This window comes from Bubalus bubalis, chromosome X (genome assembly GCF_019923935.1).
Source record: "Bubalus bubalis isolate 160015118507 breed Murrah chromosome X, NDDB_SH_1, whole genome shotgun sequence".
Classification (NCBI taxonomy): Eukaryota; Metazoa; Chordata; class Mammalia; order Artiodactyla; family Bovidae; genus Bubalus; species Bubalus bubalis.
The window spans coordinates 26,966,205-26,991,797 of record NC_059181.1 but is presented as its reverse complement, the minus strand read 5'-3'; the positions used below and the strand labels follow the sequence as shown (position 1 = coordinate 26,991,797).

At 37.2% G+C, this 25,593-nt stretch overlaps 1 long non-coding RNA gene across 1 annotated transcript in view; it reads right to left on the bottom strand.

Moving 5' to 3' along the window:
• Positions 1–22,008, bottom strand: part of LOC123331875 — a 64,021-nt gene extending 42,013 nt beyond the window's left edge. The window contains exon 1 of the long non-coding RNA XR_006548678.2: positions 21,773–22,008. This is a non-coding gene — a long non-coding RNA (uncharacterized LOC123331875). The remainder of the gene's footprint in view (positions 1–21,772) is intronic.
• Positions 22,009–25,593: the final 3,585 nt, after the last annotated feature.

Below are 25,593 nucleotides of genomic sequence, written 5' to 3'. Positions count from 1 at the left end.
CTTCAGGCATGGGGCTTTTAGGGGCTTAAAAATGTCATAAGCACTTGGTTTCTCACCACTTGGCTTAGTTTGCCTCTGCACTGGCCTCATTCTCTGGCATGCTCTCCCAGTGTGATAACCTCTAGCTGTTCCAAATGATTTCCTAATTTACCATTCATTTTGGAAAAAGACCACCTTATCTCTTTTAGTTTAACCCAAAGTCTCAGGATTGCATCTGACTGGGCCAAGTGTGGTCACTAAGTCAATGACTTTGATGGAAAATTTAAAAACACTGACTAGCCAAGTGTGCTCCTCATCACCCATATCTGAGCTAGGAAATGGAGGAAGGCCCACACAACATGACTGAGTAGGAGGAGGGAGAATGACCAGTGAAATATCAGCGTGCTATATTTAAAAGTGGGAGTTGAAGTGTTTTTTTTTTTTCCAAGTTGAAGTTCAACAGGAAAAACAGTATTAGTTACCCTCTACATTCCCCTAAAGTACATGTATAAGAGGCATGGTTCTTTAAGTAATTGCTCAAGTTAAAAAAAAAAAAAGCCATCATTTTTTAATCTTATGTTTTATTTATCCAGAGAGTCAATAGATCTGCAAATGCTGTCTATTCTACTTCCAGGATTTATCTCGAATTAGTCCAATTCTCTCCTAGTCGAGGTGACCATCATCTTATTCCTGAACTATTGCCACAACCTCTTATCAGGATTTCTGCTTCCATGCCCTAAAATCCATTCTCCTTATAGCAGTATGGGAAAATTTTTTTAAACATAAATTCAGTTGTGTCATCTTCTTGCTTAACATCCTCTCATGCTTTCCCTTTATACTCTAAGAACTTATGTGAGCTGGTTTTTCTCTAACCCTAGAAATCCAGTTCATAGACTCCTTTTCCTGAAAACCCTGTTTACTACCTCCTAGACACCCTGGCGTTCTTAATGTTCCTTGAATATGCCTAGGGTATCCCTTCCTTAAAGCCTCTGTAGTTTCTAGTTTCCTCTACTTGAGAAAAATTTCCTTTTTCTGTAACTGCCTTTTCTCAGCCCTCAAGCCTCAGATCAAAGACCACTTCTTCAGAAATGCCTTCCTTAAACACCCTGGATAAAGAAAATGTTCAGTCATTATCACATTCCCCAGTATGAGAAAATGTTAGTCATTCAGTTGTGTCCAACTCTTTGCAACCCTATAGACTCCTGTCAGGCTCCTCTGTCCATGGGATTTTGCAGGCAAGAATACTAGAGTGGGTTGCCGTTTCCTTCTCCAGGGGATCTTCCTGACTCAGGGATCAAACTCAGGTCCCCTGCATTGCAGGCAGATTCTTTATCATCTGAGCCACCAGGGAGGTAAATTATCACATCCCCCAGTATATGCTACAGAATACATAATGGCAAGATATCTTGTTTCTGCAGGTTTTCACTTTTTTTGTTATTTACATTTAACTATTGGAATATAAGGTCCAATGTGGGTTACTTGTTTGTTTTTCTCAACTCTGAATCCCCAGACTAAAACTACAGCCTGTTCTGTATCAAGACCTCAAAAAGTAGTTGCTAAATAGGCACATTAATAAATGAGTATAAGAACTACAGTTAAATTGACACTTTGCATTCTGTGTGTTGGCCATATATCAAAATAGGCTGAGTTCCTTCAACGTTAATTTGGAAGAGTGCTCTAAGAAAAAGCTAAACTGACAACTCCAAATGTGTGACTTGATGATACAGGTGACCTAGCAATGTGTTATAAAATAAAGGAAAAATTTCCCCTACATTTCACTGTGAAATATCTAGTGTAAGTGAGAGAACTGTGATTTTATTAATCTGCTATTTACTCAGCAGAAGATAAAATGTGAGAATAGGAGTTAGGACTATAAATTAGTAAAATTGATTGCTACAAAATATGCAACATTATATAAGTTATCTTTAAAGAAGATTTATCTCCTGATGTTGCAAAGAAGGAGACAAAGTTACGAAGAGAATAAATTTTGTTGCAAAGTACTTTACTATCCAACTAGTAGAGAATTATGTAAAATGCAAGCCATTACTTTAGTAAGGTCAGAATCCTTTTAAATATGTTCTTGTATGAGGGTCAAATGCAAGAGTTAAGTACTGGGTAATTAACCTAAGGGAAGTAACCCTGACATAGCTTAGGGATCAGTTGTGCGTGCCCCCAATTATAAACTTCTTCTGATAAAATTGGGGTCAGTACAGATGCAAGAAATTGTTGGTATTTTGAAGAGTATCCAACACCACAGAAAATATAAAATAGACAATACATCTTCCATAATTATTTCTAGGAGAGAGGGCTGTATATTTTAGAATAGTAAGGGAGCAGGTCTTATGAACTGATTAAATTTTTGTTTCAGAACAGCAAAAAAAAAAAACAAAAAAACCCATAAATGATAACATGACAAACAGATTGGGGTAGAAAAGTTATTATCAATCTTATTATCAAACTTTTTCATCAATCAAATTGAAAATTATAACTATTAGACTTTAGGAGTTAGAAGCTTTACACAAAGTAGAGAAGCAAAATACAAAATGCTATGTATGATAAGTAGAACTAAAGCTATTTTACAGTTTCTCTTGATTTCACTAAGTCACTATTCATCTGTAGAATAAACTTTTATTGATTGCCTTGGATTTGAGGGCACCATGCTAGGGCACAGAGGAAGAGAATGACAAAACTTCTGTACTCAGGATCATTTAGCCTACTGTGGAAGACATGTATAAGCAAATAATTGGAATGAAATAATATATCTAGAATCAGAATAGAGTTAAGATGACCATTTTATGGGGAATTGGGGAAAATACTGTGCTTCCCTGATGTGGTAAAGAATCAGCCTGCCAATGCAGGAGACGTGAGTTTGATCCCTGGGTTGGGAAGATTCCCTGGAGGAGAAAATGGCAACCCACCCCAGTATTCTTGCCTGGAAAATCCCATGGACAAAGGAGCCTAGTGGGCTACAGTTCATGTGGTAGCAAAGAGTTGGACATGACTTAGCAACTGAGCATGCACACACAGGGGAGATATTAAGGGAAACTGCCATTTGGATAGAGTCGATCTTCAAGGATTTTAGAAAAGAACAACATTATATACAAATTGAAAGACATGTTTTAAAAATCAAAAAGACATGGAAAAACACAGTATTGTGGTATGTACTAGTAAACATACACTAATTTGATCTTCTGAAAAATATTTACTCAAACTTACACTGTGTCAAGCACTATTAGAGGTCCCCAAGGACAAAGCAGAGACTACTACAGATGTGAAGCATTCATCATTAGTCAGCCATCTCAGTGGGACTTAATGACCCAATGGAAATAAGAGGGGAGGGAAAAGACAATTGAAGGATGAGTTCAGTCACAGTAGCAAGAGTAGTTTTCTGGGAAGAAGTAAAAATGGATCATGGTTCTAGTTAGCTGTGTTGCTAACCTCTAAATTTGGTATACCAAAAAACTCAAATTAATCTTTCTGTGATTAACTTATTCCTATTAAAATTTAAAAATTATAAATAGTACCATACTCTCATCTTTATTTTTATAAATATGCAAAATAAAACAAACAATATTCATTCCTTCCTGTCTGTTAGCCTCTGTTGCTCCATTCATTAACTGGCCATCTTTACTTCAGAACTGCCAAGTCCCCCACCAAGAATGTCATTCTCACCTCTTTCTATGTTCTTAAGATGGAATCAGTAATCAAAAATCTCCCAAGAAAGAAAACGCCAGGACCAGATGGCTTCACTAGTGAACTTTACCAAACATTTAAAGAAGAAGAATTTACAACAATCCCTTTCACATTCTTTTTACAAAAAGAAGAAGAACAAAGGAGGGAACATGCACAAAGTCATTTTATGGGGCCAACATTATTTGGATACCAAAACCAGAAAAAGGCACTATTAGAAAAGAAAACTACAGGCCAATATCCCTGATGAATATAGATGCAAAAATTCTCAATAAAATACTAGCAAACCAAATTCAGCAGCACGTTAAAGGATCATTCACCATGATCAAGTGGGATTAATTCATGAGAAGCAAGTATAGTTCAACATACACACATCAATCAATGTAATACTTCACATTAATAAAAGAATCATATGATCATCTCAATAGCTGAAAAAGCATTTAACAAAATTTAACATCCATTCAATATAAAAATTCTTAATGTAGGCACAGAAGGAAAATATCTCAACATAATAATGGCCATATATGATAAGTCCTCAGCTAATACTGTAATGGTAAAAAGTTGAAAGCTTTTCCTTTAAGATCAGGAACAAGACAAGGGCACCCACTCTCACCACTCTGACTCATTTCATAATATATGTAAATAAAGCCATCATGCTTTATGCCTTAAACTTATATAGTGATGTATGTCAGTTATTTCTCAATATTAAATTTCTTGGTTTCCTTACAGCATAGCTCTAACAAATTATGATGTTATAAACATTAAAAACCCAGTGCTTAAATATGATATCAGACAGTACCATTCAATGGCAACCCACTAAGTAATTTCACTTTCATTTTTCACTTTCATGCATTGGAGAAGGCAATGGCAACCCACTCCAGTGTTCTTGCCTGGAGAATCCCAGGGATGGGGGAGCCTGGTGGGCTGCCGTCTATGGGGTCACACAGAGTCGGACACGACTAAAGCAACTTAGCAGCAGCAGCAGTACCACTCAAAGTGTAGTAATCTGTAATTTTTTTTAGCTAGTCTACAATGAAGTAAGCACAGAAATTGAGACTAAATCTTTAGAAATTTTTATAGCAATCTGACAGGATAATTTTATGCTTGTTGAATCTAATAATAATTTAAGAATAGATTTGTAGTTTTTATGTATATTTTTGATTATTTTTATAAATTAAGGACTACTGTATTAAAAATTATCCATCTGTAAAGAACCGTTAATGATGTTTAAAAAGTGGACAAACAAATAAATAAAAACTACTGCTCTTCTGCTTAGAACATTTAAAAAAGCACCAATATAGGACATTTTATTGACACTCAGAGTATGGAAATCTTTCACTACATTCTTCCAGAATGCCTATTCAATTCTGAAATTACAAATTACAACAAATTATGGGTAAATGAACACTTTCTATATCTATCTTCCATCTCTTAGTTTATGTTGAGCTTCAGCATATTCTCTGTGAACATTCATTTTTCTAAAATTACCCATAAATATACAAACATACTTAAAGCATGATACTGAAATTATTACTGTTTCAGAAAAATGTTTTTTGAAAACCTGGAGCCATATTATAGAGTGCCAGTATTTAATAATTATCAAATGTCAGATTGTACATTTCCTTTTGTTTTCTGTTATACATGTTTATACTGTTGAAAATAAAAAGGCCCAGAAATCAAGGCATGTGTCATGAATGTTATTTTGAAGGCAGACTCCCTTCCCAAAGGCCCTGCATTCTTCACATTGTCATGTGGGAACTAGGAAAACACCATTAGCTTAGCTTTTAAAAAGTATGCTCATTAGAGTGAAGTCATAAGGTTTATGAGGTATCAGGTGTAAAGCCTATCGGAGAGCTTGCCAACAGGAAGAGATGCAGAGAGATGATGGTGAAGTGTGCATTCAGAACCCAAACAGGAACAGTTGTTCTGTTCTGCTGCAGCTTGTAGAGCTGATTTCAGGTGATACTCAGTCAACACAAGAGTAAATAATGACAATAAAAGACTAAAACATGAGAAAATCATTACTAAAGACAGTAATCACAAACATTTAACACTGATAAATATTTGATTTATTTTTGCTTGTTAAAGTATTTTGAAACTTTAGTGTGTCTAAGAATCACTTCATCAAATCAATACTCAGATATTCTGAGTGATTGTGGGGTAGATCTAGAATTCTGCATGTTTAACAAGTGGCTCAGATGGGAAACACCATGAGTCAAGCATGTGGGAACTAGAATGACTAAGATCTCCAAGGTATTATAAGCAGGTCCAAGGCCCACTGCTAGGCCATATTGTTCCTTGTTGGGCATAATCTCAAATACCAACATCAGACTAGGGTACTCTGAGGCCAGCAGTAAGTGAGATATAAACAAGGTCACTGTGTCATTCACAGAATACCAAACATCCCCCTGTCTTGGATAATATGAGTGATTGGTTGCTTCTTCGCCTATTGCAGTATGTTCCACTCTGACCTGCTATCCCTACAAACGAGATATTTGAAACACCCAATCATAAAATTAGCCTGGCTTACTGATAGCACCCAATCTACAGTGAGTCTCTACTACCTAAGACTTTGCCCCAAATTTCCTAGCCAAGACCCAGATCCTATAATAAATTTCTTCTAATGACCTCTTACTGAGACACCACATATTTCCCATGGTGTGTATTCTCCCTCACTGCCATCAATAATTAACTCAATTTGTTCCACTATGTTTATGTTCCTGCTGGTCTTTGGCTGAGGGCATTAACGTTTATATTGTAAAACCCAAAAATGATTTTAAAAAATCTTCAGAAGTCCAGAATTCAATTTATTTTGCTAAAGGACATTTGGCTTCCTTACTACAGGGACAGTACCTTCAGTATCTGCCTAGTGTCTTCCACTAGGAGCCAGGTACCTAGTAGATGATCAGGAAATATATGTGAAAGAAAAAAAATAAAAGAATTTTTCACTGTTGATAAGGGTACTGGGAGATACTTCCCCTATGGTAGCCAGAATAATGTCCCACCCCAAAGAAGTACATGTCCCAATTTCTAGAATCTATGCACATGTTACTTTACATGGCAAAAAGGACTTTGCAGGTGAAATTAAATTGAGGACCTTGACATGTGATTTTTTTGGATGATCCAGGTAGGCTTAATATAACCACAAGGGCCTTAAAAAGAGAGTGGCAAGAGAAGGAGATATTAGGATAGAAGCAGATGTTGGAGAGGGGGCAAAAGAGCAGTAGAAAGAGAAAGAGATGGAGGGAGAGATGTGAAAATAATTTAAAAATAGAGGAAGGGGCCATAACTCAAGGAATGCCAGTGGCTTCTAGAAGCTTGAGAAAGCTAGAAAATGTATTCCTCCCTAGAGGCTCTAGAAAGAACATGTTGATTTTAGGACTTTTTACCACCAGAACTGTGAGACAATCAATTTATATTATGTTATGCTGGTAAATTTGTAGTAACGTATTACAGCAGCAAGAAGAAATCAAAATGCTCCCAAACAGAAGACACTTTTTAGATAGCATTCTACTGTGTTATAGACCAGTATCACTGATGAACATAGATGCAAAAATCCTCAACACAATACTAGCAAACAGATTCCAACAACACATTAAATGGATCATATACCATGATCAACAGGGATTTATCCCAGTAATGCAAGGATTCTTCAATATATGCAAATCAATGTGATATACCATATTAACAAATTAAAGAATAAAAATCATATGAGTATCTCAATAGATGCAGAAAAAGCTTTTGACAAAGTTCAACACCCATTTATGATGATGATAATAATAATAATAATAATAATAAAAACTCTCCAGGAAATGGCCCTAGAGAGAACCTACTTCAACCTAATAAAGGCCATATAAGACAAACCCACAGCAAATATCATTCTCAATGGTGAAAAGCTAAAAGCATTTCCCCTAAAATCAGGAACAAGACAAGGACATTCACTATCATCACTCTTATTCAACATAGTTTTGGAAGTCCTCACCATGGCAATCAGAGAAGAAATAAAACAAGTAACAAATTGGAAAAGAAGTAAAATTGTCACTGTTTGCAAATACATGTTACTATACATAGAAAATCCTAAAGATTCCACCAGAAAACTACTGGATGTAATCAATGAATCTCGTAAAGCTGCAGGATACAAAATTAATACACAGAAATCTGCATCCCTATACACAAACAATGAAACAGCAGAAAGAAATGAAGGATACAATCCCAATTACCAGCACAACAAAAAGAATAAAATAACTGGGAATAAATCTACTGAAGGAAGCAAAAGACCTGTACTCAGAAAACTATAAAACACTGATGAAAGAAATCAAAGAGGACACAAACAGATGGAAAAATATATCATGTTTTTGGATTGGAAGAATCAATATAATGAAAATGAATGTACTACTCAGAGCAATCTACAGATTCAATGCATTCCCGTAAAATTACGAAAGTCATTCTTCACAGAATTAGAAGAAAAAAATCTCACAATTTGTATGGAAACACCCCAAATAGCAGAGTCATCTTGAGACAGAAAAATGGAGTTGGAGGAATCACGCTCTTTGACTTCAAAGCATACTACAAAACTATAGCAATCAAAACAGTATGGTACTGGGACAAAAGCAAACATATAGACCAATGGTGCAGGATAGAAATCCTAGAGATAAACCCATGCATCTATGGTCACCTAATCTATGACAAAGGAGCCAAGAATATACAATGGAGAAAAGATAGCCTCTTCAATAACTGGTACTAGGAAGTCTGGACAGCTGCATGTAAAAAGAATGAAATTAGAACACTAACATCATACACAAAAATAAACTCAAAATGAATTAAAGACCTAAACGTAAGACTGGACACTATAAAATTCTTAGAGAAAAATATACGCAGAACACTCTTTGACATAAGTCACAGCAAAATCTTTTTTGACCCACCTCCTAGTAAAAATAAAAACAAAAATAAACAACTAGGACCTAATTAAACTTAAAAGCTTTTGCACAGAAAAGGAAACCACAATCAGTACAAAAAGACAACCCTCAGAATGAGAGAAAATACTTGCAAACAAAGCAACAAAGGATTGATCTCAAAATACACAAACAGCTTATGGAGCTCAATATCAAAAAAACAAACAATCCAATCAAAACATGGGCAGAAGACCTAAATAGACATCCTCCAAAGAAAACATATAGATGACCATATAGATGAAAAGATGTTCAGCATCACTAATTATTAGAGAAATGCAAATCAGAACTACAATGTGGTATTACCTCACACCGGCCAGAATGGCCATCATCAAAAAGTCTACAAACAATGAATGCTGGAGAGGGTGTGGAGAAAAAGGAACCTTCTTACACTATTGGTGACAATATAAACTGGTACATCCACTGTGGAGAACAACATGGAGGTTCCTTAAAAAACCAAACAGAATTATCAGATGACCCAGCAATCCCACTGCTGGGCATATACCCTGAGAAAACCATAATTGAAAAAGACACATGTACCCCAGTGTTAATTGCAGCACTGTTTACAATAGCCAGGACATGGGAGCAACCTAGATATCCATTGATGAATGAATGGATAAAGAAGATGTGGTGCACAGATACGATGGAATATTACTCAGCCATAGAAAAGAATGAAATTGAGTCATTTGAAACAATGTGGATGAACCTAGAGCCTGTCATACAGAGTAAAGTCAGATAAGAAAAATACCGTATATTAACACATATATATGGAATCTAGAAAAATAGTATTGATGAGCCTATTAGCAGGACAAGAATATAGGCACAGGTATAGAGGACAGACTTGTGGACACGGTGAGGGAAAGAAGTGGGGTAAAAATTAAGAGTAGCATTGACATATATACACTACCATGTTTAAAATATATAGTTAGCAGGAAGGTACTGTATAGCACAGGAAGCTCAGCTTGGTGCTCAGTGATGACCTAGAGGGGTGGAATGGAGGATGGGAGGGAGGCTTAAGAAGGTGGGGATATATGTATACATGTGGCTGATTCACAATGTTGTATAGCAAAAACTAGCATAATATTGTAAAGCAACTATATTTTTAAAAAAAGACATATCTGCCCACCATCCTTCTCATGGTGGGCATTGTGGTCTTGGTTATAAAGGTGATGAGGTCAATTTGGGATTCTTCAGTAAAATAAAAAAACCTCTCTTAATCAGGACTTTATAATAATAATAAGCCTTAATAATAACAAAAACTTGATATTAAAAATACATTCAAGAAATCAAATACCTATAAAGCCCTAAGTAATTAGCTAAATCATAAACTCAGATGAATGGTTAAATGTAGATTACATACAGATATAAATGTGGTGTAGCTCTTTTATTTTATGTGGGTACAAGTGGTATATTTTTACCAGAAGTTTACAGGATAGTGTTAAATACAAAATTGAGACCAGACTTAAGAATTCCCTGAGCAAAGAAAACCATTAAAGCCATGGTAACTTAAGTTATGTCTTGTAAGTGCTTCTGATAATCATAAAAGAACCTTAAATCATCTTCCTAAAAATGGTCTGAGAAAGTCACTTTTAACCAATCCACTGCCATCTGGAAACACCTACTGTAATAACCAATCACTGAAAAGGTTAACAGCTTCCTCATTTCTATCTTATAAGTCCTACTGTAATTTAATGCCCCTGAGCTTCATATCAGTCTTTGCACTTGGAAGCTCCCAGTTTGTGAACTGTTTTTATATGCACAACATACACGAACTTAAATACTACTCATAAATCAATGAGTAAATCATAAATCAATAAATCAATTGGTTGAAAATTTTCTATTTTTGGATTTGTGACAGTTTCTGGCATTAGATATAGGGCCCCAAAACCCTCAACAACTCCAAGGTCAGTGAGCAAAAGGCGCTGATATATGCAGAGCCCACTGAGCTCACTGTTTTGAGCCAATTCCAGAGTTTGAAGTTAAATTCTCTCTTGAATTCGACCACTGCTCTCTTTGCCTTTTGAGGTCTCTGACTTTACTGTGCATATATGTATTTTGTTTAAGCTTCTTTTAAGCTTCTGTAAAGGGAGAAACCTGTGATCCCCTGGGTTTTAGGGAATGATAGGATTAACAGGCTCCCCATCGATTATTTGGGGTTTAGGAAATCTAAAGGCAAAAATGGGTTCCATCTGGTCTAAAACTGTCTACTTCTCTCAAAAATTTCTGCTTCCTATATCTATAATCACTATAAGCCAAATCTTGTGGCTTTTTGGAAAATGAATGAACTTTTGGATAATTTGGAATAATAGGGGCCTCTTTGGGGAAACTTTAATGCTATCTTAAGGAGCACCTTTCAAAAGAGAGGATCTCAAAATTTCAGAGAAAATGAAATGCATTCTTTGATTGGTATGCAGAAGCTCTGCAAAGAGGAAATGACTTCAAAAATAGCTTATCTAAAAGAATGTTTATGGCAAGCAAATACAAATCTTTAGCAATAGCTTTGGCCATCTGAGTAGGTAACCTTAACTTAGTCTATCTGCCAGAAACACAATTTGGATCCATTTATTCTTTTTAATTTTGTATTATGATACCCAAGACATCAGTGAAATTTATAAGTGAAAGCTATAAGATAAAGCTACAATCAGATGGTAGGTCTATAGGTTTATGTATGTATGCATGTATATTATGTATATGTGATATTTTTAAGAGTTCTACTTAGAGATGCATACAAGATGGTAGAGTAGAAGGACATGAACTTACCCCCTCTCATGAAAGCATCAAAGCCACAACTAACTGCTGAACCATCATCGACAAAAAACCAAACAAACAAAAACCTCTATTGCTGCTGCTGTTGCTAAGTCGCTTCAGTCGTGTCCGACCCTGTGCGAACCCACAGACGGCAGCCCACCAGGCTCCCCCGTCCCTGGGATTCTCCAGACAAGAACACTGGAGTGGGTTGCCATTTCCTTCTCCAAAGCATGAAAGTGAAAAGTGAAAGTGAAGTCGCTCAGTCGTGTCCGACTCTTAGCGACCCCATGGACTGCAGCCTACCAGGCTCCTCCGTCCATGGGATTTTCCAGGCAAGAGTACTGGAGTGGGGTGCCATTGCCGTCTCCAAAACCTGTACTAGAACTTACCAAAAAAGATACACATATTTAAATACTACTCATTGATTTATTGGTTGAAATTTTGCTATTTCTGGATTTGTGACAATTTCTGGCATTAGAAATGGGACCCAAAAACCCTCAACAACTCCGAGGTCAGCGAGCAAAAGGTGCTGGTATGTAGAGCCCACTGAGCTCACTGCTTTGTGCCAACTCCAGAGTTTGAAGGTAAAGTCTCTTGAATTCAACCTCTGCTCTCTTTGCCTTTTGAGGTCTCTGACTTTACTGTGCATATATATATTTTGTTTGTTGAAATCCAGAGACAAAGAAGAAGCTACAATCAGATGGTAGTAGAGGCACAAGTTCAAGAAAATCAAATCCCATACATGCTGACCCACAAACTGGAAAATAATTATACTATAGAAGTTCTCCCACAGGAGTGAAAGCTCTGAGTCCCACGTCAGGCTCCCCAGCCTAAGGGTCTGGCAATGGGAGGAGAAGCCCCTAGAGAATCTGGCTTTGAAGGCCAGTGAGGCTTGATCTCAGGAATTCTACAGGATGAGGGAAAGAAACTCCACTCATAGAGGGCACACACAAGTTCTCCTGTGCACCAGAACCCAGAAAAAAAAGCTGGGGCAAATCTACCTGCTAGTATTGGAGGGTCTCTTGAAGAGATGGGGCAGCTGTGGCTAACTATGGGGTCAAAGACTTCGGCAGTGGTAGTTCTGGGGAGTATGTATTGACATGAGCCCTCCAAAAGGATGCCATTTTCTCACCAAGTCCCAGGCCCACCCAATAGCCCATGGACTCCAGTGCCTCAAGAAAATCATCCAACAGGGTGAGAACTAATTTATGGTTGAGATTGGGTAGAGTGGGGAGGAGGGATAGACTGGTAGACTGGGATTGCGTGTATACACTGCTATATTTAAAACAGATAACCAACAAGGGCCTACTGTACAGCACAGGGAACTCTGCTCAATATTCTAATAACCTAAATGGAAAAAGAACTCGAATGAAATTAACACACTATCAATAACCTCGGATATGCAGATGACACCACCCTTATGGCAGAAAGTGACGAGGAACTAAAAAGCCTCTTGATGAAAGTGAAAGAGGAGAGTGAAAAAGTTGGCTTAAAGCTCAACATTCAGAAAACGAAGATTATGGCATCTGGTCCCATTACCTCATGGGAAATAGATGGGGAAACAGTGGAAATAGTGTCAGACTTTATTTTGGGGGGCCCCAAAGTCACTGCAGATGGTGATTGCAGCCATGAAATTAAAAGATGCTTAATCCTTGGAAGAAAAGCTATGACCAACCTAGACAGCATATTAAAAAGCAGAGACATTACTTTGCCAACAAAGGTCCGTCTAGTCAAGGCTATGTTTTTTCCAGTAGTCATGTATGGATGTGAGAATTGGACTGTGAAGAAAGCTGAGCACCAAAGAATTGATGCTTTTGAACTGTGGTGTTGGAGAAGAATCTTGAGAGTCCCTTGGACTGCAAGGACATCCAACCAGTCCATCCTAAAGGAGAACAGTCCTGGGTGTTCATTGGACGGACTGATGCTGAAGCTGAAACTCCAATACTTTGGCCACCTGATGCGAAGAGTTGACTCATTGGAAAAGACCCTGATTCTGGGAGGGATTGGGGGCAGGAGGAGAAGGGGACGACAGAGATGAGATGGCTGGATGGCATCACTGACTCGATGGACATGAGTTTAGGTGAACTCTGGGAGTTGGTGATGGACAGGGAGGCCTGGTGTGCTGTGATTCATGGAGTCACAAAGAGTCAGACACGACTGAGTGACTGAACTGAACTGAACTGAACTGAATCAACTATACTCTAATACAAAATAATTAAAAAAAAAATGAAGGCCAAATGATACATTTAGATTGCATTAATCCTGGAGATTGGGCTTCCTTGGTAGCTCAGCTGGTCTCAGCAATGCAGGAGACCCTGGTTTGATTCCAGCATTGGGAAGATCCCCTGGGGAAGGGCACGGCAACCCACTCCAGTATTCTTGCCTGGAGAATCCCCATGGACAGAGGAGCCTGGGCTACAGTCCATGGGGTCACAAAGAGTCAGACATGACTGAGCGACTAAGCACAGCAAAATCCTGAAGAAGAAGGAAAAAATATTTATTAAATTGAGGAAGAAGAAAAAAATCTGTTTAATTTGTTTATAGTACCTTTTTCATGTTTCATTGAATTACTAAATACTACTGTGCTTAGTCATTCAGTTGTGTCCAACTCTTTGTGACCCCATGGACTGTAGCCAGCCAGGCTCCTCTGTCCATGGAATTCTCCAGGCAAGAATACTGTAGTGGGTTGCCATTTCCTTCTCTAACTAAACTCTCTAAATTAAATGTAACACAGACAACATTTTCTTCCTGGGTTTATTAGTTAAATAAGCTCATGCTGTCTTCATGTTACAGAATTAGTCGACAAGAAAAATAACTTTAAATGATGGTTATCTATTTGATGTCTAAACTAAGCATAATATAAAAACAAGTAATTTAAATAAATGTAAATAAGATAAAAGTTTATCCTAAATTAAAGTACATAATGGATATTTATGGCATATTTAGATCCTTTCTAAATAATATACTGAGACATTGATTGCTAAACATAAGTTTAAATTTATCTACATTTGGCTTTTTTATTTTTACAGGAACAACATATACTTTGGTCTGTTAATAAATATGTCTTTTGCCACATTAAAAATCGTGTTATGAAAAACATAAGTTGCTAAAAGTTATAAACTTTATAATTATGTATTTATAAATTTGTTACCAACTACTACAGATTCTAATATATGACAGTTTACAACTGTCTGGTTCCTAATTTTTACTGGATAGAAAAGGTTACTGGTAGTTAAAATTTATAATCAATATATAAAAACAGAACTACTAGAAATGATACGAGTGAAGGAAAACAACTCTGTATATACAGAGTATGAGAATAAAATGGAACGTATTTTTATGTGAAGAACATGTAATGAATATAGGATGTGTTTTGTTAAGGAAAAGGAGAATGTTGACTGGTTATTCCAGAATAAGAAAGGAAAAAGGATAAGACAAAACCCAAATGGATGTTGAAATTTGCAGGTTTGAGGAAAAACAATGTTATGAGATCATAGCTAACTAAATTGAATAAATTTATAAAGGTTTTTAAAATTAGCTTAATAATGTACTAATATAAAATTAGAGTTTATTTTTCTCTTTGTTAAAATCACAAAATTTCTTAGATACAAAGTTTTTCTTTACCTTTTATGTAAACTGCTTAGGAAACAAAGATTCTGTGTTTTAGAAAACATTTCCTGGGATCCATGTTATCTTTATCAGATATCTTATTATTTAGGAAAACTGAGTCTTTTCAGTATTAAAGAGCAAAGGTTTTCTTAAGAACTATGTAACTTTCTGTATTTGCTTTTGAAATCCTTTGTCACTATAGTTAACTGGATGAGGAAGGCATGGCAACCCATTCCAGTATTCTTTCCTGGAGAATCCTCATGGACAGAAGAGACTGGCAGGCTACAGTCCATCTGGTCGCAAAGAGCCGGACACAAGAGCGCCGAAGAACTGATGCTTTTGTACTGTGGTGTTGGAGAAGACTCTTGAGAGTCCCTTGGACTGCAAGGAGATCCAACCAGTCCATTCTGAAGGAGATCAGCCCTGGGATTTCTTTGGAAGGAATGATGCCTAAGCTGAAACTCCAGTACTTTGGCCACCTCATGTGAAGAGTTGACTCATTGGAAAAGACTCTGATGCTGGGAGGGATTGGGGGCAGGAGGAGAAGGGGACGACAGAGGATGAGATGGCTGGATGGCATCACTGACTCGATGGACATGAGTCTGAGTGAACTCCGGGAGTTGGTGATGGACAGGGAGGCCTGGTGTGCTGCGATTCATGGGGTTGCAAAGAGTCGGACACGACTGAGCGACTGAACTGAACTGAACTGAACTGATGCACACATGGTTAACTTGATAATTAAGTATTATCTCCCAGTGACCTGTGATCCTGTTAATACTTGATCAAGTGTTTTAAAACTTTTGACATTTTAGAATAAACTTCTCCAAATCAAATTCTAAACAAATCTTTCTGACCTTGAACTAATTAACTTTGGGAATTTTCCAGAGGGTCTCTGGGAGATTTCAAAAGAGGTGGTCTTTTTATTATAAAAAGAGAAATGTTATTTATTTAGGTTTACTTGATGTTAAGGTGGATATTTAATATTCTAAGAGCATATTTATATGTGATATATATCATTAAAATAGGTAATTAAGAAATTATATACAAATTTCATAAAAATCTTTATGGTCTGGAATAATGTTGCTGGTAATCTGATTCACTTAGTTGTTTAAATCTTGGCTCCTGCAAATATATGCTCTGGGGAATTTTTCAAACCTTGGCTATTATTTTCCTTATAATCATATTAACATTTTTGATGTGTTGTATCCTTTCAAACGTTTTAAATTGCCTTTTGGCAGCCGCTCATACATCAAATGAAAGCCATCAAGAGAAGACAACTTAAGAACTCAATGATTTGACCACTTATGCCCCTGGTAAGGATGCAACTGTCAGTAACAGCAATCACATGGCCCTCCATCCTGACCACTCAACTAGTGGCAGCACTGAATATGTGACTTCAGCACACCTACATCAACAGTGGTAACTGAGAGTACCACCATATTAGTTGGTCACACTCAGCTTGCTTAGAAAATGACCATGACAATGTTCAGTTCAGTGCAGTCGCTCACTCATGTTCAACTCTTTGTGACCCTATGGACTGCAGCACGCCAGGCTTCCCTGTGCATTACCAACTCCTGGAGCTTGCTCAAACTCATGTCCATTGAATCAGTGATGCCATGAAACCATCTCATCCTCTGTCATCCCCTTCTTCTCCTGTCTCAATCTTTCCCAGCATCAGGGTCTTTTCTAATGAGTCAGTTCTTTGCATAAGGTGGCCAAAGTATTGGAGTTGCAGCTTCAGCATCAGTCCTTCCAATGAATATTCAGGACTGATTTCCTTTAGGATTGACTGGTTGGATCTCCTTGCCATCGAAGGGACTCTCAAGAGTCTTCTCCAACACCACAGTTCAAAAGCATCAATTCTTCTGCACTCAGTTTTCTTTTTAGTCCAGCTTTCAAATCCATACATGACTACTGGAAAAAGCATAGCTTTGACTAGACAGACCTTTGTTGGCAAAGTAATGTCTCCGCTTTTTAATATGCTATCTAGGTTGGTCATAGCTTTTCTTCCAAGGAGCAAAGTCTTTTAATTTCATGGCTCCAGTCACCATCTGCAGTGATTTTGGACCCCCCAAAATAAAGTCTGTCACTGTTTCCATTGTTTCCCCATCTATTTTCCATGAAGCTATGGGACTTGCTGCCATGATCTTAGTTTTCCTGAATGTTGAGTTTTAAGCCAACTTCTTCCACTCTCCTCTTTCACTTTCATCAAGAGGCTCTTTAGTTCTTCACTTTCTGCCATAAGGGTGGTGTCATCTGCACATCTGAGGTTATTGATATTTCTGCTAACAATCTTGAGAAGGCCTTACAAATAGCTAAGAAAAGAAGATAAGCTAAAGGCAGAGGAGAAAAGGAAAGATATAACCATCTGAATGCAGAGTTCCAAAGAATAGCAAGGAGATATAAGAAAGCCTTCCTCAGATCAATACAAAGAAATAGAGGAAAATAATAGAATGGGAAAGACTACAGATCTCTTCAAGAAAATTAGAGATACCAAGGGAACATTTCATGCAAAGATGGGCGCATTAAAGGAGAAAAATGCTGTGGACCTAAGAGAAGCAGACGATATTAAGAAGAGGTGGCAAGAATACACAGAAGAACTATACAAAAAAAGATCTTCATGACCCAGATAACCACAATGGTGTGATCACTGGATTAGAGCCAGACATCCTGGAATGTGAAGTCATGTGGGTCTTAGGAAGCATCACTACAAACAAAGCTAGTGGAGGTGATGGAATTCCAGTTGAGCTATTTCAAGTCCTAAAAGATGATGCTATTAAAGTGCTGCAATCCATATGCCAGCAATTTTGGAAAACTCAGCAGTGGTCACAGGACTGGAAAAGGTCAGTTTTCATTCCAATCCCAAAGAAAGTCAATGCCAAAGAATGTTCAAACTACTGCACAATTGCACTCATCTCACACGCTAGCAAAGTAATGCTCAAAATTCTCCAAGCCAGGCTTCAACAGTACGTGAACTGTGAACTTCCAGATGTTCGAGTTGGATTTAGAAAAGGCAGAAGAAGCAGAGATTAAATTGCCAACATCCATTGGATCATCGAGAAAGCAAGAGAGTTCCAGAAAAATATCGACTTCTGCTTTACTGACTATGCCAAAGACTTTGACTGTGTGGATCACAACAAACTGTGGAAAAATTCTTCAAAAGATGGGAATACCAGATCACCTGACCTGCCTCCTGAGAAATCTGTATGCAGGTCAAGAAGCAACAGTTAGAACTGGACATGGAACAACAGACTGGTTCCAAATAGGAAAAGGAGTACATCAAGGACATATATTGACCATGACGGGGGAACTGCTAAAAATTAAATACAAAACAGTGACCCCCAATTTGTGTTTAGCTGGACAACCACCCTCTTAAAAAGTTCACTCTCCAACAAGACTTTTATTTGTCTCCAGAGGATATCACTCATCTGGTAAAATTAAGTCAGGGCCAAGTGACACAGCTACTCCCACTCTTGACTTGCTAAGGTTATCTGTTTCTTCCTAAGGTTCTACTGAGTGGTCCATCTCCTCCCTCCCAGGGCTGTCTCCTCTCATAAAAATTACAAAATCTTCAAAGTATTAAATATGATCATTGGAGTCACATTATTCTTTTTTTAAAATTTTATTTTTAAACTTTACAATATTGTATTAGTTTTGCCAAATATCGAAATGAATCTGCCACAGGTATACATACGTTCCCCATCCTGAACCCTCCTCCCTCCTCCCTCTCCATACCATCCCTCTGGGTCGTCCCAGTGCACCAGCCCCAAGCATCCAGTATTGTGCATCGAACCTGGACTGGCAATTCGTTTCATACATGATATTATACATGTTTCATGCCATTCTCCCAAATCTTCCCACCCTCTCCCTCTCCCACAGAGTCCATAAGACTGTTCTATACATCAGTGTCTCTTTTGCTGTCTCGTACACAGGGTTATTGTTACCATCTTTCTAAATTCCATATATATGCATTAGTATACTGTCTTGGTGTTTTTCTTTCTGGCTTACTTCACTCTGTATAATAGGCTCCAGTTTCATCCACCTCATTAGAACTGATTCAAATGTATTCTTTTTAATGGCTGAGTAATACTCCATTGTGTATATGTACCACAGCTTTCTTATCCATTTATCTGCTGATGGACATCTAGGTCGCTTCCATGTCCTGGCTATTATAAACAGTGCTGTGATCTTCTTCCAGAAGTATAAAGATTGTCCGTCTTTTCCCCCTTTCTTCCAGAAAATGAAATCCTCATGGACAAAGCCTATTACAAACAGAAGCTGGAGATGGGGAGAAGGGTTCCTGGCCTACATGTTTTATAGACAATGTGACTCTGAATCCCAGGGTAGCCTAGCTGTAGCCCTGCACCATAATTCATAACCCTTCTCTCTAGATGATTGTTGAAATTCTTGAGATTGTTTTAAATATTTCCATTCAAGCATTATCCATTTATCTACTTTTGAGTCTCATGCTGCTTATTAGTGGGCCATGTTGCATCCCACCTTCAATGTAACAGAAATGATCTACTTTTACTATCTTCAGTCTCTATGTCTGCAATTTTACAAAGTTACCTTTTGCTTGCAAAATGCTGTCAGTATTTTCTAGTGATCTAGTTATTTTATTCCTATTTATAACTGCTGAGATTCATTTAAATGTAGACACCATCCTTCCAGCTCATTATGCCCTCTAGTCTCTTCATCTTACCCACCTTGACACACATAGACACACAATTTCCTCCAATCTATTAACTTGTTTTTAATTACATTCTTTTTTCCTATCATCTATCATATAGTCCACCATTGCAATCACTCTCCTTCACCTTGTTCTTCCATCATACATAGCTTGTACAATTCCAACCCTGGACAACTTAACATTTCCCCTCTCTATACCTGGACCTCTGAAGGTGGCTGGAGAAGCACATTCTATTCTTTGTTGATTATGTCATATCCCTGTCCTCAAATTCTCATGGGCTCTCTGCTATTCCCCAATAGAGCTTGCTTTCATGTACAGCAAGTTATCTCCCCTGTTTTACAAAAATAACAGAGGCCATGAGGCAGACAAATTTCCCCACCCCTTAAGGTCTTCACCACCAACCTACAAATTCTGTGTAGACATCCATTATTGTCTATATTCCCACTTCCACCCCAGTCATTTATTAAATAAACTTTTAGCTTGGTCTGCTTAGAGAAATTACTCCATCAAATATCCTTCCCATTCCTCTTTCCTGTATCTTTAATTTTTCCATTTTAATGGGTTTGAACACTTCCCATCTTCCAACCATGGGCTAGAGTAGAATCTAACTTCTTTATGCTCCTGTATATATCTATTCATTTATCTATCATAGTATTTATTACATAAAATTGAATTTATCTCTTAGTAAATGTGGAATGTGTTACCTTCCTATTCCTCTTATAGACTGTAAGCACTGAGAAAGAAGCATGCCCCAAACTATGCATTTCCATGTTCCTAGTGCCTACGATATAATACTCTCATGAGAACATTTATTGATGACATTTTGAATACATTCATTCATATATGAATTTAATTCTTCAAGAAATGCCTACCTGCCTCAAAATACCTCCTCTGATCCCTTCTATAGGATGAATTTTACAGACCTGTCTGTTGTTCAGAGGGGAAAAAACCTTCAAATTTTAGTGTTTCTTGTTTATATGTGTACTTAATGTACTCAGTACACGAGGGTAGGTTTTCCTTAAAATTTTGAAAAACAGACAAGTATGATTGTCAATATCAATATATAATGGGTCAGGCCAGTCAACTCAAAGAGACAGACAACCAGCTTGCAAAAAGAGAAGGCCACATGCTGCAATGAAGATCCAGCACAGCCAAAATAAAACAAAACAAACCTTGACTTTAACGTGATTTGATATATATTAATGTTTTTAAAGTCAATCCAAAGGGGATTTAGTTAAGACATGAAAGTATACAATGAGAACAAGAAACTGTGAGAAAGATACTGAAGAATTTGTCAGTAGTACACATTCAAGCATCACTGAGGGGAAAGAAATACCAATTGAAATGAAGAATTCTATCCATTAACAAGTTTTTACAGTTGTAAGTTGTATGCATCTGGGTATCTTAGCCATTAAATATATATCTGCTGTTGTATAATATATAGTATAAAGTATACTTTATAAAGTATAAAGTTCCTTTGCTTGGTTTCAATCAACCTAGGCAATAATTTGGCTTCCCTTGGCATGTTTGAGCACTTCATTTCTCTGATAATAATTTATTTTAAGCCAATGTATTAGAATTCTGATTTTATACATCTTATTAACTACTGTAAACATGAATGTGCACCACAGATTATGGAACTTCTCCTACTATGCTTAAAAACTTAGATTTCTTCTTGGACTTCCCTGGTGGTCCAGTGGCTAAGAGTCCACCTGCCAATCCAGGCGACATGGGTTTGATCCCTGGTCCAGGAACTAAGATCCCACATGCCACAGGGCAACTGAACCAGCATGCCTAGAGCCCATGCTCTGCAACAACAGAAACCACTGCAATAAGAAGCTTGCACACCACAACTAGAGGATAGCCCCTGCTTAGAGAAAGCCCACGAGCAGCAACAAAAACCGAGAACAGCCAAAAAAAAAGCAAACAAACAAAAAACCCTTAGATTTCTTAACCTATGACCAGGCTCGTAATGGTCATAGAGCTAGCAAGGAGATACAGCCTCTTGTAACATCGCCTGGCTTCTTTCACCAGGTGAAATGGACCTCTGAGTACCCTTATGCGTCTTCTCATTTTATAGAGACTAAAAATTCTCTCAGTGACTCACCTGCAGCTTCATCCCCTTGCTTTGCTGGGTGTCGATATTTAACTCTTCCGTGCCCATCTATTTGTGTTGCTCATATTAAACACTGATGATGTTTAAGATGGTTCTTTAAGATGAAGAAATCAGGATTACAGCTGTGAAGGTCTAGAAATAAAAATTGATGAATGAATAAAAGTTAGTAAAATGTACTTCATGCTAATCATTTGATAACCATAACACTAAGGCATTAAATGAAGAAAACCCAGGAATGCGATAGCTGAATTAAAATTGCCTCTTACTAGATGTACTACTTTCATGTGTGCTAAGTCACTTCAGTCGTGTCTGACTCTTTGCAACCCCATGGACCGCAGCCTGCCAGGCTCCTCTGTTCACAGGATTCTCCAGGCAAGAATACTGGAGTGGGTTGCCATGCCCCCCTCTAGGGGATCTTCCCAACCCAGGGATCAAACCCACGTTTCCTGCATTGCAGGTGGATTCTTTACCGCTGAGCCACTGGGGACCTTAAAAGGAAATCACTTTTTTTTCTTAAATGTTGCATTCAAGCTTCATATATGTTAATGGTCATATATATTCATTTATCTTGGGTACATATTTTCAGCTTTAACAGACACTGAAAAACACTTCCAAAGTGGTTGGGTGAATTTCTTCACATGCTTTCTAATACTCTATATGTCATTTTTTTCTCACACTATAGTTAGGTGTGTAGTGGTATCTCGTGTTTTTAACTTACATTTCACTCACAATTACTGATGTCTAATATCTTTCTACATATGCTTATTGGCCATTTGGATCTCCTCTGTATTTATCTGCTTGTTCTGTTATAACAAAATATAGACTGGCTGGCTTAAACAATGGAAATTTGTTTTCTTAAAATTCTAGAAGATGGAAATCTGAGATCAGAATGCCTGCATGGTCAGTTTCTGGTGAGGGTCCTCTTCATGGCTTGCATATGGGTGTCTTCTTACTGTGTCTTCACATGGTGGAGAGAGAGAGCTCTATGGTGTTTCTTCTTATGAGGACACTAATCCTATTGGATTAGGGTCCTACCTTCATGACTTTAATTCACTGTAGTTACCAGTTATCTTATAGGCCCTACCTCCAAATATAGTCACATTGAGGGTTTGAGTTTCAACGTAAGAATTTTGAGGGGGACACAAACATTCAATCCACTATAGTCTCTTTTTATGAAGTCCTTGTTTACATATTTTATCAAAATTTCATTTGCATTGGCAATCCTTTCTTTGCTGACTTGTAAAAGTTCTTTATATGTCTGAATATGACTCCCGTATTGGGTTACAAATATCTGCTCCCATTCAGTAGCTTTGATTGTTTCTGAACCAATGTTACACTTCTAATCACTGAAGCTTTATCTTCATCTGGAAGTGTAAGATATTTAACACTGCTCTTCTTCAAGCTTGACTGTTCTTGGCTCTTTATATTTTCATACACATTTAAAAAATCATCTTCTCAATTTCTACACACAAAATCTAACTGGTATTGGAATTGCATTGAATTTATAGGGTTTTTTTTTTGGGGGGGGTGGAGAACTGGTATCTTAGTAATAGAGTATTATTCAATCCAAGAATATTGTATGTAACATCCTTTTCTCTATGTCTTACCTGGGTATTGGGCAGCTTGGAATTTGGCAAGTGCCTAAAATGCACACAATATACAGAGCGCTGTTCTCAGCAGTTTCCTCCTTCCAGCATCTTATACTCTCAGGTTCTGAGTTTCTGGAAGTCCTGAGCTCCAAATATTTTCACTGAGACTGCCACAAGCTCTGAGCTCCTACTTCGTTTTTGTCTCAAAGTTTACATTGAGAGTCTAACTTCTCCAGGGGTAATGGACTGGGGAATGCAGGACTCACTTAAACACATTTTTCTTTTCAAGATCACTGTCCTTCAATTATTGGCCACTATTATTGTTCTCTGGTATCATCACTGTGTGTACGAGAATATTTTATCTAACTACCAGTTACTCAGTTTTAGCTGGAAAAAGAAGTTTTTTGTTTTTTTTTTTTTCCTATTATCTCTACAACATTTATTATTCCCTAGCATCATTCTTCAACACAGTTTTGTTAACACCAATAATCAAGTACCAACCTTGTTTGAAATTTCTTGAAAAATGAAGTAAAGAATCAATCATGATTTAGGATTAAAAAAAAAAAAAAAAAAAAGCTAGGAAGCACTGGAGAAGTATGATGCCAAAACCAGTCAATAGGAGGTGTTTAGGACAAGAGGTGACAAAATCCAGTAGAAATTGTAACCACTTCCTTCCCAACTAAAGTTTTTTCAGAAATAATCCTTGTGGCTCAGCTGGTAAAGAATCTGCCTGCAATGTGGGAGACCTGGGTTTGATCTCTAGGTTGGGAATATCTCCTGGAGAAGGAAAATGCTACCTACTCCAGTATTCAGACCTGGAGAATTCCATGGACTGTATAGTTCCTGGGGTCGCAAAGAGTCAGACACAACTGAATGACTTTCACTTTCACTATGCAGTCACAAGAGACATGGATTTGAGCAATTACAGCCCTTGCTTTGAATCAAATCCTCTTTAGAGTAAAGCTCAATGAATAATTTTCTCTTATAGGGATAGCACCCTGGTTTTTAATTTTCCTTACTCTGTTTCTTCTGAGTTCCTGATGATAGGGTTATACAATCATTATAATATACACTGTCACTTGTTATCTCTTGAGTGACCAAAAATTAATACTAAATTTATTTAAACTCTTCTTTATTACCAGAAACTTTTGACTGATCTACATTTCAGGGCTTCCTTGTTATCTGGTGTCCATTTAACTCTGGGTCTCTAAAAGTCAAGGATAATTTCTTACAGGATCTGAGAACTACTTATGGAGGCCTGTGGTAAATAAATAAATGCCATACCATCTCTATGTATCAGGTATTTTCTGTGACACATACTTTACAATTAATATTTCATTTAATACTCATAAAATTGAAACTTCATGTAGCATTATCCCCATTTCACTGGGGAAGAAACTGAGATTCGGTGAGGTAGTTATCCTCAAGTGATGAAATGAACAAACCCAAGATTTGGAAAAGCTCTGATGTTAGAATTTTCCAGTACAGAAAATTTGATTGACTTCTTGTCAATTATATCTGCAATTTAGGCTAAGGACCCAGTTGTCTTCAAGGCCTTACCAAATTAAGGTAATAGAGGATGCCTCCCTATTTTATACCCAATTATTTTCTTCCTGAAACATCTATATATCGATTATTTTAGGAAGAAATGAGGACAAGATGGAACTGTCAGAAACTAAATATTATTAATTTTATTTGTATTCTATCTGAATAACAACCATCAGGTTTCTTCATGCAAATAACTGAATCATCCACTGTAATAAATTTACTTAGGAGAAAATAAAACTGAGAGAGCTTGCTGTTTTAAGAGTGGATTATATTAACATAATGGGCTATTATTCTCTACTGCAAATTGGCAGCTACGTTCTATATACCTTCAATATTGCCAATAACCTGGTGTGTGACAGTATAAATCATTTGAACTCTGCCTCAGCTTATCAACTAAAAAATTAGACGTTTGATCAATATTATCTCTAAGATCACTTAGAGTTTAAAAAATTATCTAAAGCTTTATGTATTTATATTTGCATATGTCAGTGTGATATACAAACAGCAATGCCCTGTGTATGTGTGTATTCAATTGTACCCTCAATAAAGAATTTCACAAATAATGCAACCAAAGTACGAGATTTAATTCTTCATTTTCTATAAGAATGTTGCATAAATAAGGAGTTCATGTACAGCATGGGAAGATACATTGTCTTCAAAAAGTATATATTAGTT